Raw genomic sequence first — 19,618 nt, forward strand, 5'->3', positions numbered from 1 at the left:
TCCCGGAGTGACAGAGCCACGACAGGAGGGCTCTGCAGTGCCCCTACTCCCCTCCGTCCTCTGCATGCGACAGACGCAGCTTCCCTCGATCTTCCCTCTGTCTACTGTACAAAGTTACCCCAGAGTCAGCTGGCACAAGGTGAGACTGGGTGGCTGCCTTCGAGCCTTAGGAACTCGAATACAGTGAACATTTCCTTCTATCCACACCAAGTACATCAGCAGGTGTAAATATTATTTGTAAAAGGGCTAAATTCGGTTTCGTGACTGAAAAGGAGGGAAAAGGACTTCATGTGTCATGCGCCACCTATGCGGTAGCAGTGGCTGCAGAAGACACCAAACCCAAGCCCAGCAGACTGTGGGATCAGACACACACACACATACCTCTTACTATAATCTCACACAGAGTCCGAAGCTATTTTCAATGCATTTAGTTTAGTTAGATGAATACACAACTAGAACTGTGAATAACCAGTCACCAGTGAAAAAATTAAGCTAATTTAATACGTCCAGGATGATTTAATAATTTGACTCAGAACAGTAAGTACTTGGGGATTTCATTCTTCTTTGATAAAATTACTTTAGTACTAAGAAAATGAATGAAAACAATTTTGGTACATGTTAACCTCTCTTACAATGAGTAAGTTCTAGGGCACTTGAGTACATTTTAAGTCAATTTTCTGTCATTTCATTCAGGGGTCTTCACAGTTTATTTCATTGGGTTGGTTGTTCTTCATTTTGACACGTCAAGTCATAAACGCTTAGAGATTTGTTGACCAACATGTAGGAATACCCTCTAAGCCGTGAATTGACAGTAAGCTCGATCAAAGTCTCAAATAAAACCCTCCTGAAGTAAAATGAGTCACAAAGCTTCTTTCACACAGCCTTACGGTGTCTGTGGCCCCAGCTCTCAAGAGACAGGATGTCCACTCAGACACAGCGAATTTCAGGATCTTGAATCCCAGGGCTGCGTATCTATTCATTTGGACCTGTTTTTATTCATAAGAGACAAACCATATTAAGATAATTTCTCAATTTGTTCTTTGCTGCTTCAGGAGCCTTTGTGGGTGTCTCACCCACGGCCGAGGACAGAGAGGAAAGGGCCTCTTGCTACTGGGGCTGGGACTGCAAATCTGGGGATCTCACCGTTTTCATGAGGACTTTTGATCAACCCCTTACATTCTGGACCCGGCCTTTTGAGGTAGCTCTGCTGCCAATGGCAGAGCCTTTCAGGATTCTGCAGCATATACTAGCTTGTTCCTTCTAGGGCCTTCCATCCCCTCCCCCTGCTGGTAGCAGGGTGGTCTCAGTACTTTCCACTGAGCCAGTTGCCACTGTGCACAGACCTCCACCTTCCAACAGGTACAGCCATCTTCACCTACTTTCTTCCCCCCCGGTGTCCTTTTTTCTTTTGAAGAGAATTGGATAAAGATATGTTTTTAAATTTCTTTTAAAAATTCTTGGAATTTCAGGAAGTCTTGGAGATAAACTTATAGCTCCAATCTGCCATGCCTAACCAGGGTGTGTGCACTGAAGTTTATCTTCAGGTCAGATTCCTGTTTATCTTCTGCAGGTCCAGTCAGTCAAGCTCAAGGACTAATTCATATTGCTGTGCAAATGCAGGATCCTGGGCCTCTTCCTCCTCATCCAAGTAGCATATGCTTCTGCTTTAAGTAATTCCAAGAAGGGATCCAAATAACAGGAGACATAGGAGCAGAGCAGGGGGAATCTGCCACATTGGCTACATCATGGTTGTCTTCATTTACTTTAGCATTGCTCTATAGAACAATGCTGTTCTTTCACTCCTTACAATATTATAGAACTAAAAACTTCGTTTTATAAGTATAAAAATGACACGAAGAAATAACACAGCCATGCAAATCTGTGTAAAGCATTTTACTTTTTAACTGGAGGAGAAAATGTAAACGTGTGGTTGCCACACAGCTAGGTGGTTTAATGGCCAGCTGATACTTTTATCAATACTTACGCAAGCTATGTATTTACTTAAAATTTTTATTCTCTGATTTTTAAAAAATTTTTAATTTTTTTTTAATTTTGACATTTACTTGTACATTTCTGTGAGGTACAGTGTGGTGTTTCAATACATGTATATACTGCACAATTATCAAATGATTGTTTTCCCAATTACTAAAAGTATGCATGCTGACAGTTGACATTTTGAGAAACACAGTGAGTGTAAAGCTATCAGGAGAAAACATCCATAATCCCATCACCTAGGACCAATTATTATTCACAGTTTGTTATATTTTCTTCTGTATATAAAAATGTTTCTGGGCAAGTGTGTACATACTTTTCCCCTCACAATTTATATCGTGTTGTATATACATTGTATCCTATGACTGATTAACATAATTTTTTATTAAGATATTTTGTACATACTGCTTTGCAACATGCTTTTTTACTTTGCAAAGTAGGAAGATCATCTTGTCTTCTCCCCTAAATGTTTTATTATTAAAAATTATTTCCTGATTTTTTTTTAATTCTTTTTTGATCAGGACTTCTACTCAAAATTAGCTGTCCAAAATGATTTGACTTTTATGAAATAAACATAACAGTTTATGCAGCAGGCTTCTTCTCTTCCATGCAAGGAAGGTTTTTCTGCTGGCTTCTTATCAGCTGCCAGTTTCTTGGTAGCTGCAGCCTTTTTCTCCAAAGGCTTCTTCTGTTCTTAACACCAACAGCTTTCTTTCAGTTCTTCCCCGCCACAGGCTTCTTGCCCGCAAGCCCCTTCTCATCTGATTTGGGCTCTGGTGCTGCTGCTGCTGCCTCATCTGGTGCTGCTGTCTTTGCATATGGGTTTAGCCTCAACATGATTCACAGGTTTTTCAGTGGCTTCTTATTCAAGACCCTGCGATGAATCTTCTTGCATGGTGCTCAGCAGGCTCTTTGGATCTCGGGGTTTTTCAAAATTCTGCTAAGAAAAAAAAAGAAAGAAAGAAAACAAAATTCTGCTAAGGTCTGTATTCATCACCTTGTGCATGGGAAGGTTATATAGTTCCTCTTCAGGGAGGCAGCTTTATACCAAGTGCCGTACAATACATCTAACTTCTGGAAAGCACTTTCAGTCCAAATGCAGAAACGTCCCACATGCCCACCAAGAGCAAGTTTGAAAATGTTCAGTTTTCTTACATTAAGCAGAATAATTCCAGGGATGTTTCTGAAGGCCTGATGATACCGTTGTCCTCATTACAGATGATGCAGGCCCCCCTGAGCTGGATACGATGATGGTTTCTCATTTTGCCCTTGCCAGCTCTCATTCATTCACCGGGAGGCATAGACCTTTTTGGTATCTTTCCATGCCTTAATTTTCTTAAGAAGCAAAATGGCTTCCTTAGTTTTCTTGTGACCTTCAACTTTATCTTCAGCCACCAAAGGAAGTTCAGGACCTTCCTCCATAGGATGACCTTTAGACATTACCAGAACTGGTAGGGCCAAAGAAGCCAGGGCCTAGCAGATGGCATATCGCTTTTGGGTTGGATTCACTCTACGGTGCCAATGGTGCCCAGGTTTTGGTTGCAGCAAACATGCCGCCTCCATGACACATATTTCCAAAAGCACCCTGGCTGGAATGATGAGTCCCACCACCTCGATCTCTGGGGATTCGAGACACAGATTTGCCAGTATCCCAAGACTCAGCACTGGTCCGATGACCTGCTAATTCACTGACAGCATAGGGCTGTCTGTCGTTTTTATGCAAGTTGGTGTGAACAAAGTTGACAATATCTGGTCGAATGGGAGCCTTGAACATAGCTGACAAAGTGACATTTTTGCCAGATGACTCTGCTTTTTCACAGTACAATGATATCAGTGCACACCATGGCAGGGAGAGGAGGAGGCCATCCTCTCACAGGAAAAAGCTTTTTACTGATTTGATAATAAATTTATAGATTTATTAGTTTCCACTTGCATTTACTTGTTTATTATTTAGGGTGACCCTAATGTCAAATCTTATTGATCGTTTTCTTTTCTTTGTTTAATTGTCTGTCCCTGGTGTCATTTGCCCACTTTTCTATTGGTGTAGTTGTCTTTATTTTACTGACTTTTAATGATATTCTTACATATTAAGGTTGGTGACCCTCTGTCTGTCGTAGGTGGCTCAAATTTATTTTTGTTTTATGTTTTCCTTTTTTAATGCAAAGAAGTTTTAAATTATTCAACAGGTAAATTCTTAATTTTTTCTTCATGTCATCCTTTACCTATACTCCTCTGTCTACACTCAGCACCAGAGTGATTGCAATCATTCACTCAGGCTCTGGCTTCATGCAACATCTGTAAGGCCACATATCCCAATTTATGACTCTGGTTAGGCCTCTCTCCTACACTCCAGGTTGTATTTGTAGAGAGAAGATAAGGACTTGAGTTTGTACAGGCTAAGTATAAAACACCTGCGTGAGCCCCAACGTTCCACAGAAGTCACCAGGTCAATAACGTACCCATGCATTGGGTCTCCCTACCTCTGTTTTTCATTTTTTCCAATCCCATTTTTCTTTTCCCTGGGCTCAGTTGCTAAAATAAACTACCTGTATCTAAGCCTGTGTCTCAGACTCTGACTTCTGGGGGGAAATCAGAGCTAATATGAAAAGTTATTCTACATTGGAGTATAACTGCAAAATATTAAATATAATAAAAATGTTTTAATTATTCAGGGAGAACAGAGAAATCACATAAAAACAAATGACAATAAGACTGGCAGCAGATTTCTCAACAATAAGGGCACAGAAGACAACAGAATAATACTTCAAAAGGCCAACAGAAAATATTAATCTCAACCTGTGTACCCAGCAAAATTATATTTGAAAAGCCAGAGCGAAATAAAAAAAATTTTAGATAAATAGAAACTAGAATGTTTACTACCAATACACCTACACTAAAGGAATTTCTAAGGAACATTCCTCAGGAAGTAGAAAAATAAACTTAGAAAGATGTCATGAGATGCAAAAGAATGGCAGGAAAAGGAATTGGCAAATTTGTATAAATCTAAACAAGCAAGGCCTCTATAACGTAATAAAAATAGTGACTAATTTGAGGGCTAAAAAATAAAAAGAACTTAAATCCTGGACAACAGTAAATGTAAGAAAAAAGGGGCAATAAAAGTCAAAATGTAGGAAGTTTCTTGTAGAATTTGGTAAGAAGTTTAAGATATTAACTTTAGACTTAGTTAACTACACATGGTAACATTTTTAAATTCAGCACCAAAAAAAAAAAAAAAAAAATAGAAATAAGATTTTAAGCTTCCAGATACATCAAAGGACAAATAGAATATAAAGAAAAAACCCCAGCAAAGTGGGATAAATGAAGAGCAAAAACATAAAATGAGAGAAACAAGTTCAAATAAATCTGTGGCCACAATAAATATAAATGATCTAAACTCTTCCAATAAAATACAGAAAATGTCAGACTGGCTTGAAAAATAAAAAAGCCATCCCTATGTTGCTTGCAAAAGGTTTACCTAAATCATAAGAGCACAGAAAACTTGAAGTTAAAAGGACTGAAAATGTTACCAAGCACATGCTACCAAAATGTATATTTCTAAATGCTCAAAATGGAAAAGAAAATAAGTCCAAAGAAATTTGAAAGGAGGCAAGATTAAAATTAAGAGCAAAAATTAGTTAAATAGAAAACAAAAATAAAATAGAGACTAAGTAAAGCCAAAAAAGTAGGATCTTAGAAAAGACTAATACGTGGTGCTGATAACACCAAGGTCCAGGGTTCTATCCTTGCATCAGCCAGCTGCCAAAAAAGGAAGAGAAAAGGCTAATGAAAGAGGCAAATATCTGCTAAGACTGACCAAGAAAACAGACTCAAATATAAATATTAGCTACAGATGGATCAGAGTAAAATAATGAAAGTACTAAGAACAACCACAACAGATTCTATACCAAGAGGAGCTCTTCAAATGTTTCCCAGGAGACACATACAAGCATATTTATACTCACACAATACAATGTGAATGTCCTTAGACACAAAAATAATCTAATGTCAGTACATTTTTGCAGTGCAACATTATGCATTAATCAAAGTGAATGAACTATACATACAAAGAATAATACTGATGAATCTTAGAAATATAAAGATGAAGAAGAAAATAAATTTTCAAAAGATTATGTGCAGTATATAGCATAACATTTAATAAAACTCAAAAAAACAAGGAAAAGTATATGTACATAAAAGTATATCCCATATATATGTACTTTGAAGGATACTTCAAAAAGGTCATGCAAAATTACAATGAAAGATATTATGACTCTTTCCATGAACTTTTTGAAGCACTCTCATATATATATATCCCTAATATAGATATAGCCCATATATATGTATATACCTCCCAAAGGTATAACCAGAGTTAGGCAGCAGACTGTAATAGCAAAAAAATCACATGGATATGACTGCAAATTACTGAAAATGTCTGGTTCCTAAAGTCAATGGGGAAAGGTACACAGATATTCATTTTTTATAATTATGGTTGTTTAATTTACATTAATTTTGCATATACTGATTTTTGTATATCATACATTACATTTTAAAGGATTATAAGTATAAATCTAAATTGAAAATGAAACAGTATGAGATCAATAGAAAGCTGAATAGAAGTGAAAAATGACTGTCAAATTTTAACAAGCAAAGAAAAATAATGCGGGCTTCCAGTCAAGATGGTGGAATAGATGGTCCCCAGAATCACTCTCTCCCATAAATCAACCAATTTACAACTATTAGAAAGCAACGACAGCCAAGCTGGGGCCACTAGAGCTCACAGGAATAGGAGAAGAGACCTATGAAGTGCATGCAGGCAGGAGAAGCCATGATGAGAGAAAGAAAAACTACTCTGACCATTTCAAGCCCCAGCCACTACCAGGCTGGAGCTGCTGAGTGCACAGAGCATGAGCTGGCAAAAGTCGCAGCTGTGCCCTTTGGATGAAGTTGCCTGGAGGCAGCAGGGGAGAAGAAGGCTGTCACCTCTCCCCCAGGGTGACAGAGATGCAAAGGATTACTCAAAGTGCATTTCTCCAGAGCAGTGAGAGGCCCAGAAGGGGTTAATTCCAGGTGACAACTTCCTCAAGAGAGAAGGAATTCCTGTGAAATAACCCCGAACTACGTTTTTGTCCCGACCCGTGGGATATTCAACGCAGACCCTGGAGGGGGGAGTGGGAATTGGATGGGACAAGAGACGAGAGAAATGGAGACAAGACAGTATTCTGATCAAGTCTCGTTTATTAGCCAGAAGGTCACAGCTTATATAGACAGCAAAAGGGAACAGTAGATAAGGAAGTGAGCAGCAGATGTTTTCCGGGAAAGACCACAGGGCAAGTTGTTCCAGGAAACAGAAAAGTCCTTAGCTATCTATGGCAAGATAGCAATGTTATCTACGCCCACAGTGGTGCAAGTAGCAGAAGAGGGGGAAGTGGAAAAATACAGCAATTAAGGCCTTGAGGCCTAGAGGCTATGGTCAAGGCTCTATGGCTCCAGGTAGGCAGGCTCTTAGGCAGTAGCTGGGCTCCAAGTCTCCGGACAGCTCCCCCTTTTTTATTTTTCAAGCCAAGTGGACCCCTAGGGAACTGTGCCTATCTTAGGTTGGGGTAATCTATCCCGCACATGGTATCCATCATAGGATTAGGCTGCAGCAGAGGCGGCCCTCCTATCTTAGGTGGTTTGGGGATGTTACCCTCTTACCCGTCGCTGGCTATCCAGTTCGGCTCACAGGGGAGGCATATTGTTAAGGTGAACGTAGTGGAACGTATGAACCACTTTGTTCTTGCATCTCAAGACGTTGGTAATGGACCTGTATGGGCCTTGCCTGCATAGCCTCAATTTGCTGTTTAATAAATGCCAAAGTTTGTTGAACAGAAAAGGACCCAATGAGAGCAAGAGGAGCAAGCATACAAGTGGTCCGAAAAGGGGGAGGAGGTAAGGCAAAAATCCATTCAGCCCAGTCCAAAGGGGGTTATCCGCTAGTTGATTTCTTCTCTTTTCCAGGTCTTCTTACAGCTGTTTGATTCGGTTTCTGACTATACCGGACTTGTTGGCATAGAAGTAGCATTTTTCCTGTAGGGCTAAACAGATACCTCCCTGTTCTGTAGTTAGTAAATCTAAGCCTCTTCTGTTTTGTAATGTTACTTCTGCCAAGGAGTCTAATTGATCTTGAAGATCATGTATAGTTTGGGAAATAGTTTGCATATCTGAGATTAATTGGGTAGACAGTTTGGTGTATTGAGATATAGAATGGCTAAGGCCAGCAGTTCCAGTCGCAACTGTGGCAGAAATCCCCAGTCCAGCAAGTAAGGGAATTAACTGCACGGCTCTCTTGGCCCTCCCAGCTATGTGATCAATGGAAGGGACAGGGACAGGCTCGTCTCCAGGTATAATGTCTACATTGGGTAGGAGAGAAGCTAAAACACACAATCCCATCCAATTAGTGGGTGATTGGGTATAAGCCTCATTGTTCCCACAAACAAAGACCGGGCCATTCTGAGCACACAGGGGAGTGGAGATGTTAACAATTGTCAAACACTGAGCAAATATGGCAAAGCCAACATTAATTTCATAACTATTGTTAACTGAGGGAGAGTGGTAGCAAGAGGAATTAGTAAACTGGAAAGGCTGTGCCTGTAAAGGAAGGGTTAAGGAGCACTGTCCCTCAGAGGAGTAATTGGAAAGCAGAGTGGGGAAGGCAAGGGGGAGAGACTGTCCTACTCTTAAGCAAAGCCAGCAGTTCTGAGCAAGTTTAAAATTGGAGGCATTAAGCAAGCTATGGGTGGTTTGAAGGATGTTGGAGGTCTGCCGGTTGAGTTTAAACTCATCCCTGGCCTTAGGCAAGGCTATAGGGTGATATTGTAATGGGGGGAACAAAGTTTTGATCATTTTTTCTATTTTTCTTTGTACCTTAAATGTCCTAGCCTGATCTTGAGAGTCTCCTCCATCAGATACATGAATAGGAGCAGTAAGGGACCGACACACAGGTTGGCCAACTGTGCCCGTGCAAGGGGCTAGGCTATATTTAGACGAGGGTGATCTGACAGTGGAGGGGGGAGATGCAAACTCCCCTCCAAAAGACCCTGAATAAATTTTATCTAAGGTGGCTGTATAATATGTACTGTTTCCACGGGTGCATAGCTGAAAAGCAGAGTAACAAGAACTATGCATAGAATCAGCAAAAGTCTGACAGGGGCATGGGCCAGAGCGCCTGTCAGCAGTAGGCATAGCCCTAGGCTTATTGACACACCGCCACTCGAGGGATGACATCCCTGATTAAATTCCAATAGGAGAAGGCAGTAACGGGCATCTTTTCTGGCCTGAAAGTCTCATAGAAATCTTGTAAAGCGTGTCCAACTCGAGACAACTTTTTATAACTAATAGTCCCTTCTTCTGGGAACCAAGGATAAAGATCCCACATGAAATCAAAAAATCTTAATAGATTAGTTGTTTTAACCTTTACTCCTCATGTCTTTAAAGCCTTTTGTAACTATCTTATGTAGACGTCATGACAACTTAATTCTTGTCCCATTATCGGCACGCTTACTCACCTTATCTTGACGTGGTAGGTTCCCGCGGCGGACGAAGGTTTTACTCTTTCATTTTCAGCGGTCGACCCTCCGATGCGCCATCTTCCTCATGGTATCCCACGTATCCAGTGCCCCACGTTGGGCGCCAGAAAGGTCCCGACCCACGGGATATTCAACACAGACCCTGGAGAGGGGAGTGGGAATTGGATGGGACAAGAGATGAGAGAAATGGAGACAAGACAGTATTCTGATCAAGTCTCGTTTATTAGCCAGAAGGTCACAGCTTATATAGACAGCAAAAGGGAACAGCAGATAAGGAAGTGAGCAGCAGATGTTTTCCGGGAAAGACCACAGGGCAAGTTGTTCCAGGAAATAGAAAAGTCCCTAGCTATCTTTAGCAAGATAGCAATGCTATCTATGCCCACAATGGTGCAAGTAGCAGAAGAGGGGGAAGTGGAAAAATACAGCAATTAAGGCCTTGAGGCCTAGAGGCTATGGTCAAGGCTCTATGGCTCCAGGTAGGCAGGCTCTTAGGCAGTAGCCAGGCTCCAAGGCTCCAGACATGTTTTCTCTACATTTTTATTGTCCAGCTAAGAGAGTTACAGAAAAGAACACAGGTGGTTAATCAGTCATAGTGAAAACATAAACAAACTGGCTACATAACAATTTTCATTACAGCAGGTGAAAATTTTAAAAAGTTTAAGCAATTTACTGTCAAAGGAGTCATAAAACTAAGCTATGTGCCATACAAAGGAACCAATGAGATAATCGTTATGGCAACATTTAGTTCCCTAGGAAACTTAGAGAAGCAGTTGAAGGTGAGATGTGGAACCAACCGCTAATCAGCAGAGTAGCCTTGAAGCTTTTAGCATACATATTTTCCCATAATTAGGTTTAGTCGCACCAAGGACATCTGCCCTTAGAGCAAGCACTTTTGCTGTGTTACAACTTTCATATCCACACCAGAGACTTTTTAGTCCTATGAAAGTTTTCTGTTTTTCCCAAGCTTAGCATTTTTATGTGTATACTAAAAAGTTGGCTATTCCTAAGCTACAAGGCTTTGGCCTTGCTAAAACTACAGGGCTGTGGCCCTACTATGCTACAGCCTAAATGAAAGGGCTTTGGCCCTTCTAAAACTAAGGACTGTGGTCCTTCTAATCTAAGGGCTGTGGCCCTACTAAGCTAAAGGTTAAGGCCCTGTAAAATACATGTGTTTTATTAATGTTAGTACTCTCCACAGACAGCCTTGGTGGCCCTCAGGTCAGGAGGACCACTAACAAGTTTCCCATGGACCCACAGAGAAGTAAGGATCCACAAAAACAGAAAAAAAAGAGCCACTCAGAGGCCAGTGAGTCATCGCTGTCCCATGGGAAGTGTTTGGAGCACGGGTGGTGGGGGAGACAGACAACCAGGGGAACACTGGGACACAGCAAGGACAGCTGATCTGCTGCCCAATCAGTGCAGGACCACTCAGTGGAGACCAGAGTTTCTACACAACCCAGGGGTACTGATTTCACAATACCCGAAAGCACCTATAAAGTTAACCATTAAAACCTGAGCTGCACAAAAGATCTTCCCCAGGAATCAGCAGCAAAGCAGCAATTTAGCTCAACTACAGAGCTCAAGTGCTGGTCCCCACAGGAAGTTCCCCCATTTTAGAAGTAAGCAAAGGACAACAAATTAGTTCCAGTGCAGAGTTTAAGTGATGGGAACAGCGAATAATCCAACACAGAACTGAAAGAAAAAACAAAATACCCACAGACCAGAGAGAAAGTTTAATATTAACTAGCAAAGGACTCATTTCACCAAAGAACACCTATAACACCTAGAGGGACCAGAAGCCCCCTGGACCCTCAAGACAGGGAGGGGGTAGGGTCGAGGGCCTCAGCCATGTCCCCTGACACCCACAACCAGCCCAGTGACAACCACGGAGCTGCTGCAGGAAGTGCCCCAGGCTCCAGAACTGGGCAATGGGGGCCGTGGGCTTTGGTCACACCCCCGTGACATCTACATTCAGCCCATCAATGACCAAGCCACCACTGGAAGCCCCCTGGTCTCCCCTGCAGGAATGAGAGGAGTGCCATAGGCCTCAACCATGCCCCCTTCCTTCCTCCTTCTTCCACCCTATTTGCTTTTCCCTTCCCCTCTCCCCCTCCCCCTCCCCCCCAACTTCTCCACAACAACATCATAAAATGTAAAAACAGATGGAGCCAGAGACTAACTCCTCTTCCTGCAACCAGGCACACCATCGCTGCCTCAGGGCCCACCCAGGGTCCTGAGGCATGGTGCAGGGGACCGACCCCTGTTCCCACAACCAGGCAAGGAGCACACCAAAAACACCACTTCCATGTGGGTGGCCCACCACAGCCACCACAATAGCCATGGCTGCTGCAAAAGCAGCTAGATGCCACAACCACCATGCAGGTGGCCCGCTAGTCACTTGAGAGCATTGACACAAGGAGAGTCACCAGAGGAAACCAAAGAAAAGAAGAGGATATCTCTCTCCACAAAGCCCATTCCAGAGTGACAGAAGAAGCATCTGCTCTATGATAATATTGGGGGACCTGATCACATCTCTCTCAGCACTGAACAGATCATCTGGGCAACAAATCAACAGAGTAACCATTACTCTTTCAGAAGGAGAGAAGAAATCTAGGGTAATTAGAGGGGGGAGGGAGGGAGAGGAGAACAAGGAGAGATTGCACAAGGGGCATAAAGAATAAATATGATTTGTAATAATGTATACGCTGATAATATTGATTTGATCAACATATGTCAATGTTGAACCCCCAAAATATGTATAATCAATTATGACTCAATATAAAAAAAGAATGTTAAAAAATAATATTAATAAATAAATAAATTTTAAAAGAAAAAGAAAAAGAATGCACAGTAGACCGCATCCTGCAGAAAAATGGATCGATGAATTCAAAAACAAAGAATCGTCAGAGAACTTACAGGAAATTCATAAAATTGTATAACATAAAAATTATAAGTGATAATAAGAGCAGAATCATCATATACATTTTACATACTACATAAGAACACCAGGAATGAAGAATAAACAATATGAATGAGAATAGTTAAATAAATCATAAAAGTAAATTTTTTTAGAAGCTAAATGAGCTGGACAGAATAATTTCCCCGACCCCCAAGCTGTCAACATCTTAGCTCCTGGAGCCTATGAATATGTTACTTTCCATGACCAAAATAAATTAAAATTTCAGATGGAATTAGGGTTGCTAATGGGTCAACCCTGAGATAGGGAGACCATCCTGAGTTATCCAGGTGAGCTCCATGTCACCACAAGGGCCCTTATGAGTGGCAGAGGTAGGCAGAGGCAGAGCCAGACACAGGCGGCAGAAAACGAACTCAGCCCACTCCTGGCAGTGGACGTGGAGGAATGCGGCCCTGAGCAAAGGACAGCTCCCAGAAAGTAACCAGCCCTGTCAACCCCCTGGTTTTAGCCCATGGAGACCCACTGTGGATTCCTGACCTAAGTAATGAATTTGTGCTGTTTTAAACCACTTGGTTTGTGATAATTTTTTGCCTCAGCAATAGGAAACTAATACACTCAGGTCTTGCTTAGTGCATTAGTTTCCTATTGCTGCAGCAAAAAATTATCACAAACCAAGTGGTTTAAAAAGACTACTATATTCGGACTCATTAAGTAGCATTAACTACTTATAATTTATAAGTAAAGAACAATACAGCAGGGGAACCATGTCCACAGATTTTTAAATGAAAAATTTGTGAACCAAGATTCAATAGCGATGAAGATATAAGAAAGCAACAAGAATATTTCAGATATTCAAAAAATCAGGAAGCATAGCATAGCACCTTCAGAATTTAAGACTATCCGAGTGTGCCCATATATTGGCCTAGAGATAAACAAATGTTAAAAAAGAAAGAGAACACCTTAATATACAGAAATAATATTGAACATTAAAACTAGTTAACACAACTGAGTTTAAAACACTTGTTAAAACTATATGATAATTTGTAGAAATAACTTCTTAAATGGGTTATGCATAATGTAAAGAATGAATCATAATTTCAGAAACTTGGAACTTCAATTCCAGATTATATCACCAAACCTGATAAGCAGAGAAAGGATTCGAGTGCACACTGAGTATCCCAGCTCAGGAAGCAGGGTGTTAGCTGTCACACTCAAGCACTAACCCTTCCCAGTCTGTCATCAAGCACCCTCTCTCCTTCCAGCCAGCTACTTCAACTAGGCCCACAAGGACCTATCTCCACCTCGTTGGTACACCCAGCCCCTGACTTTCTACCAACCCTCCCATCACCCCTTCTTAACTCTTCTCTTAATCCCAGTTAGACACCTTGGCCCATCATGTCACCATCTCTCTTGTTAGTGCCTTAAACCATGTGATGCCCACCTGGAAAAACCTGGCACTGGATGCGCCCAGCTGCTCGCTGCCTGGAGCCTTTGCTCCTCGAGAAGTTTCAACAGAAATTCAGAGGCCCCCACGTCGCCGCAGGCTGAGCAGCCTCACTGAGCCCTGAGGTCACTTCGAAGGCCATTCACATCTCACTCCCCACTGCACCGATCTGCTCACGCTCACCAAACTTCTAACTGCACCCTCACCCCAGCATTTCAACAAACGCTTTCACTATTTCCCTTACAGAAAAAAGTGAGATGTTGCCCCTTTGTCGTCTGGACAGGAAACTCACCAGACTAACCCCGCGCTCGCGCACCTGCCTTCCTTCCATCGTGGAGAGCATCCCTGCTGTCCACGCGGTCCACCCGGGCTTGGGAGCTTCTCCGTCCAACCCTGTTCTCAGGGTTCCCTTGTCGCTTTGGTGCATCAAGCTTTTCCCTCTCCACAGTGCAGGACCAGCTACACAAGCTGTGGGTCCAGAGCACGATGGAAGTGCAAGAGCCCGGGTTCAAGCGAGAGAGAACTCGGCGACAGCAGCAGCCGCAGGGCAGAGGCTGGGGGGTCGCGGACAGCTCCCGTCCTCCTGCCCGGTGCGCGCCGCTGTGTCGCTGTGTCGCTGCTGCGGGCCGGTCAGGCCGTCCTCTTCAGTTCCCTCCTTTCCTCCATCCTGTCGTTCCTCCTACCTCTTCACTGGCCCCGTCTCTGTCTTCTTTGCGCGACCCCCTCCTCACCGAGCCAGCCCCTGACGACCAGCGGGGCCCGGCCACCGCCCCCCTGTCCTCCTCCAGGTTCCCGCTGGGGCCCGCACCTGGCGTGGCAACTTGTTTATATGAACATCACCGTGTAGAATGTGTGTATTTTCATGGAGCTAAAACTGCCATTTTTTCCCTTTTTTTAGTGGATTTAGTGGCCTATTTAGGAACCCTTTTACCCTAAATCCTAGGAACAACCTCTTATTTATTTTTTATTATATTTATGACTTTTTAATTCTCTTTTATAGTGTTTTTTAAATTTTGTATACTCTTTCAACATATTTGTTTTATACATTAAATCTAACATTTTTAATAAATTGTGTCTCCCAGGAGCATTATGGCAGCACTGGGGGTGAGCAGCAAAACATAGAGCAGAGCTGAGGTCCCATCAGCCAGGAGAACTTTCTACTCCAGACTCGCCCCCGCAACATTGGGGTTAGAACGAGAAACCACAGTAGCCAGAAGAACAGAGTCAAATTGAACATCTGAAGGGCAAAGGAGGACACAAATGGTTGGAAGAGCAGAGGCTTCTGAAGGCTGAGAGCCAGAGATGATCAGGTATGCAGACAGCTGCAGGTAGACCTTGGCCCCAGGCTGAGTGAAAAGCTATAAAGATCTCCCTAAACCACAGTAAGACCAGAGAATACTCATAGAAGAATGTAGAATGCTTTGGGGTGCATATGACCCAGGGTTACCTGATGTATACCTATTTGTTCCCATGTTGGTCATAAGCTCAGATGCTAAATCCTGCAGGGCAGAATCTGATTGGACCGACCTGGAAAGGGACCCCAGCATCCCTCTTTTCACAATAGAGCTGAGGTTCAAAAAGGGCTATGAAAGTAGGTCCAAGACTCCTGAAAACCACACCTGAAACATTTCTGATAAAAATTCATTGAATCAAATTCAATCATGCAAACAAAGAAAAAGATAACATTTCTACCTTTTGACAACATTTGGGAGTTAAAACGTTGCTGATGTAAAAACAGGCTTTTCGTTTTATTTTGTCGATAGAGTTAAATCTGAAATTGAAGAACTAATTCAAAAACAGAAATTAAAATGGGCAATAGATCTGTTGTAGCTAAACTAGGACACCTGGCAGAACATACTGAAGGGGCTTTTGAACAGAAATGAGACAGGACACAAAGTAAACTTGTGGCCCACTCCCAGCCAACCCCCTACAGACAAGAACCCTAGTGTGTATTGCACACAGAATGCACACTGGAAAAAAAGATTGTCCCATCTTACTAAAGAAAAACCAAGACAAAGGAAAATCCCTCAATTCAGATCAACGAGGATATTGCACACAACGAAAACGTGCCCAGTATCCTGCCATACCCTAAACACTCAAGGTGAGTAACCTAATTAATATCCTTCGATCCATTTAAATGCATAACCATGAAAAATATAATTGTGGTGAATAGCGAGTGTAGGAAATTATATAAAGTTTATTACACAGGCATTTAAAAATAATATATGATAATACCAAATGTTTCCAAGGATACCAAAAAACTGTGTCACTTATACATTGTGGGTGGAGCTGTAAAACAGTACAGTCACTCTGAAGTATGGCAGCTTCTTACAAAACTCAGCAATTGCACTCTCAGGTATTTATCCCAGAAAAACAAAAATGTGTGTTTCCAGAAAAACCTATACGTAAATGTACATAGAAGCTTCAGCTGTGATAGCTCAAAGCTGGAAACAACCCAAATATGCTTCAACAATGACTGGTTAAACAAACTGTGGTACATCCATGCTGTGGAATACTATTCAGCAATAAAAAGGAACAAAATATTTATACATGCCACAACTTGGCTAGATCTCAGGATTATGCTGAGTGAAAAAGCAAAACAAAACAAACAAAAAGCACTATCAAAAGGTTATATAATGTATGAATCCATTGATGTATTACTCTTGAAATGACATAATTACAGAGATGGAGAATAGATTCTTGGTGCCAGGGCTTGAGCAATTCTTGTGATAAAATTATTCTGTATGTTGGCTCATTGTGGTGGTCACACAAGTCTACACATGTGACAAAACTGCATAGAACTAAATACACACACACTCTGGTACATGTAAGACTGGTGAAATTTGAATTAGGTTGATGGATTGCACCAATATCGATTTACAGGTTGCAATTTTGTACTATGTAATATGCACATGCGAGATATTATCTTTGAAGGAAACTGGGTGGGGGTAGGAGGATCTCTCTCTATTATTTCTTACATTTCTTTGTAGATGATGTGAATCTACAATTATCTCAAAGTGAAAGTTTTCAAAAAATAAATAATAATGTAAATAAGAAAAATTGGGGGTTATAGGAGAATAAATAACTAAAACCTAATGTTGAAACATTTAGTTAATCAAAATAATCACTTTGGTCTTTTAATGTTTTTTATGACCTTTGTTTAAATTTAAAGAGATAATTTAGAATTGTGATTAAAAATAAATTCCAGTTGTTTTTTTAAGTTCAAGTAAAATTCAATGTAATGTAATTTATTTTGAAATAACATATGTAATTTAATTCTATTTTTATGAAATTATTTCTATCCATTTTTTCTTTCTTTATATCTGTAGCTACATGTTAAGAGATATTTAGAAAAATGTGCACCTAATGCCAAGAGTGGCTACTGTTTGTTAACGGGATTTGAGGTAAATTTTTAAATTTTTTTCTTATATTTTTTAATATTATCTGATTTTTTTTTTTATTGTGGATACGTATGTTTAATCCTAAACAAACAAGGACCAAAAAACAAACAAACCACCAATAAAAGATCAGCCTCTGACCTTGATGAGGTCATTGTCCAGTGTCACAAGGAACAGGTAAACAAGACATTTACAAGCAGGAAGTTTCCACGAAGGCTCCGAGAAGGGAGCCACTAATGCTGACTAAAGTCGGGACTGAAAGAAGGTTGCACAGTGGTGATGACAAATTTACAATATTATTTTTTTAAAGCATTCATTTCTTAGTAATTTTATAAGTTCTGGCTGGAAAAGCATGCGATGGTAAAAACAGTTTTAAGTCAGACTTTCCACGGTAAAATTCACTTCAGTTAGTTTTGATAACTTATTGACATGGCTTGGTAAAAGGTGAAAAACTGTGGGTAGAAAGCATGGACTTGGAGGCCTAGGTGTTGGGTATTTATTTTAATGAGGAATAGTTTTAATAAGGAGGGTCTTAACTGAATAAGACACTTTTCAAAATTTTATTTTCATCATTTTAACGATCATTTTCTTTTTATCTTTATAAGAGACGCTATCAGAGCCAAACACTGCAGTGTGCTAGTAAACTATTTTTCATTTATACATAAAATAAAACAAGAGCTTATAGATGTTTAATTTTATAACTAGTTGGAAACGTTCCCAATCATGAAGGAGCAGGTATTAATTTGTCCTTATATCTTAATCTCTGAATATACAATTCATACATTTTTACTCTGGACTTCGTGCCAAAACTCTTGTACTCTCAGGAATACATACTCTAAATCTTTCATTAAATCTATGTCTAATATTTGTACAGTTGGCGTGCATGTCGCCATCTATTTACAAGGCTTAATTGCATAACAACGTAATTGGCCATCATAAAATCATGGAGTTGGACATTCATCAGTCCAGTCTTGGCCACAATCCTAGCTCTCCTAACATATGGTCACTCGGCTCTAGCGTAAGCACCTTCAGGTTCAGGAAACTAGTTCTTCACAATCTAAACAGAAATATGTTTATGGAATTGATCTCATATCTCTATAAGCATACCTGGTATATTTTATAACCACTATTTGTGTTCAAGAAGGCAACTTAGATTTGCAAATGACAAAAACCATCTCAATCGTGTGTAAGGAGAAGAAAGGGGGGGCAAGGCTTATTTTTGGAGGGATACTGAGTAAATGTTAGAACCCAGGAAATACCACCAGCACCACCAACAAACATGAAACAGGCCTTGGATTTCTTCTGCTACAAGGATGTCCACATGAGGAACTTGTGGGTCTTTCCTCGACAGAACAACCATGACACCAACTAACGCCTGGCTCTATGTTTTAGTTCAAATGAAACAAAGAGATTTCAAGTCTACTAGCCCCATGTAAGGAAATATCATTATTTTTAAGAGCTGTATGATAAAGAAAGCACTAAATAAGTGTGAAATATCATAATAGCTCAAATTTACTTTAAAATAATTAAGAATTTAAAAACAGATGAATCTAACATGGCAAAATGCCAATCAAATCAAATGATTGGTATGTAAGGGTTTATTAACACCATTCTCTCTACTTTTCTGTATATTTAAGACTTTTTTATATTAAAAAGTAAAACATGAAAAAAGATGTTAGTGGGGGTGTCTTGATGAGGCATGAAGTCATTTTCATAATTATTCTTTGTATTCGTCCGTATGGCTTCCATTGTTGATAATGAAATATGTATCACATACACGAAAATGATCAGGTTATTGTTTTAAAAAATAAGAAAATACATTTTAAGCAAAATGAGAATGGAAAAAAAGAAAAAGAATTTACTAGCCTCTAGCAAGCTCGCAGTTGCACAGTAAATACCCAATGAGACATATGAGTTCTGAGAGAGGAGAGGAGAGCAGAAAACATCAATAAAACTTCACTCGATGATCATTGTGATGCCATTAATTTGCTAATTCCATTGATTTCCTTTTTTTCGCTGCATCGCCTGGAGAGATGTTGGCAGTTGCAGTGGTGGCTGGTGAGGCGCGCGCAGCGCTGCCCCTGTTAGTCTCACATCTCTTCTCCATGGTGAGATGCACACATGGTCCTTAGTGCTGATCTTATAACAATGAAAAGATGTTTTGAGCCACTTTCACAAGTTAATAATCTACAAGCAATATATAACTACAAAATTGTCCGCCTACCACATGAAAGAAATGACAATTTCGAAGACCAGATGCGATGATGTTTGTGGCTTGCTTAACTCTGAATACATGTCACAC

General features: G+C 40.7%; 1 pseudogene; it reads right to left on the reverse strand.

Annotated features, from left to right (window-relative positions):
* Positions 1 to 2,574: 2,574 nt before the first annotated feature.
* On the reverse strand, positions 2,575 to 14,249 carry LOC134370826 (large ribosomal subunit protein uL4-like; annotated as a pseudogene).
* Between the last annotated feature and the right edge of the window lie 5,369 nt (positions 14,250 to 19,618).

The sequence above is a fragment of the Cynocephalus volans genome, chromosome 2 (genome assembly GCF_027409185.1).
Source record: "Cynocephalus volans isolate mCynVol1 chromosome 2, mCynVol1.pri, whole genome shotgun sequence".
Taxonomy (NCBI): domain Eukaryota; kingdom Metazoa; phylum Chordata; class Mammalia; order Dermoptera; family Cynocephalidae; genus Cynocephalus; species Cynocephalus volans.